Here is a 1,429-nt window from a genome sequence, read left to right as displayed (position 1 = left end):
GTCTGCCTTTACGGCTGAAGTCTTGTCGCCAAGCGCTTTAAGTACCTCATTCGCCTTGTCAATGTTTTGACGGGCGTCAAGAGCGGGAGCAGCAATGGCCAGTCCAGAGAAGACGGAAAGAAGGATACATGAGGCTTTCATATTGTCAAAGAGTTTTGGAAGTCTGCGAAGAAGATGATTTTGTCTCCTTCGAGATGTTATAATGTAGTTGTTGACGATGGGTTAGTATGTTGAGTGGTTCGGGAGAGAGATTTTGAGAGAAGGTTCGGCATCGCACAAATATATACACATTTCGTTGGGAATGCAATACAAATACGGCAAACATAAGAAAAACATGGTATGCAGTGCGAAAAGCCTCAGTTTTCTTGCCTCTGAAACAGAAACTTGACTCGATGAAACTCTAGTTTCTATATTCGCCAAGTTATGCGGCGGCTCCGGTTCTGTGGTCGTGAACTATGCGGCATTATGGATCGCAGAGTCCGAGTGTATTAGCTGGCATTCCTCAGTAGATTACACACCATGATGTTGCAATATGTATCACTCGGGGCCAGCTAGGTATCACCTGACTCAGGCGAAGTAACATCGATCTCCGTGTTAGAAATCACACCATAGCTAAAGCCGTCATTACGTGCTATACTTACCCTTACATGTCATCGATTCTATTCCAAGAGACCAAGTGTGTCAAAAAAAATTGAAAAATAATTACGAATGGGAGCGAAATTTTGAATGCTACTGCTTATTCAAACGCAATAGCTTACTTGTTATGGCGCAACTCCGCTCAGATGTCAGCTTATTCTGTGGGTTTAAGGAGTGGGATGTACATGCAAAGAGAATCTATCCACTTGTGCTTGGGCCCTCATGTTGCAGTCCCTATTGTAAGTCGCCGTGCCCGAGCAGGGTAAAGAAGGCATTGTGGCGCCGACTTCCAGCTGTAAGGGGCTGAGCCCGATGGTGGTGTGACGGTACAAGGGCATGGACAAGGTCTAGTGCGACTTGAATAAGACGATTGTTCACAAGAAGAAAAAGAGAATTCCTAAGGAGAACTCTGGAGTTATTTACACAGTAACGTGAGACATTGATTATACAATGAGGACACATGATTCCCTCACAGTAACGCCTGTTGTGATACTATTCACACAGTGTTTATGACAATGCAGCACGTTTGGGAGAGGCCGAGCCAGTGCTCGTTGAACGTATGTGTGCCCGTACAATTGTCTATATAAGGATGAAAGGAGGAGAGCAAGCTCCAGGCTCGCCTCGAGCTTGTGACTACATCGGGGCTGCGTGGCAATTTGGACGAAATGAATATAATATACACACAGGGGACGGGTCCACGGCCTCGGGCGTAGCGCGTGACAACCGCGCGCAAAATGCCAGAGTCATTTTACTTAGAGTTTTGCACCTAAATGTGGATGAAACTGGACTTCCC

The sequence above is a fragment of the Metarhizium robertsii genome (genome assembly GCF_000187425.2).
Source record: "Metarhizium robertsii ARSEF 23 chromosome Unknown MAA_Scf_3, whole genome shotgun sequence".
Classification (NCBI taxonomy): Eukaryota; Fungi; Ascomycota; class Sordariomycetes; order Hypocreales; family Clavicipitaceae; genus Metarhizium; species Metarhizium robertsii.
Note: the sequence above shows the minus strand (reverse complement) of the source record.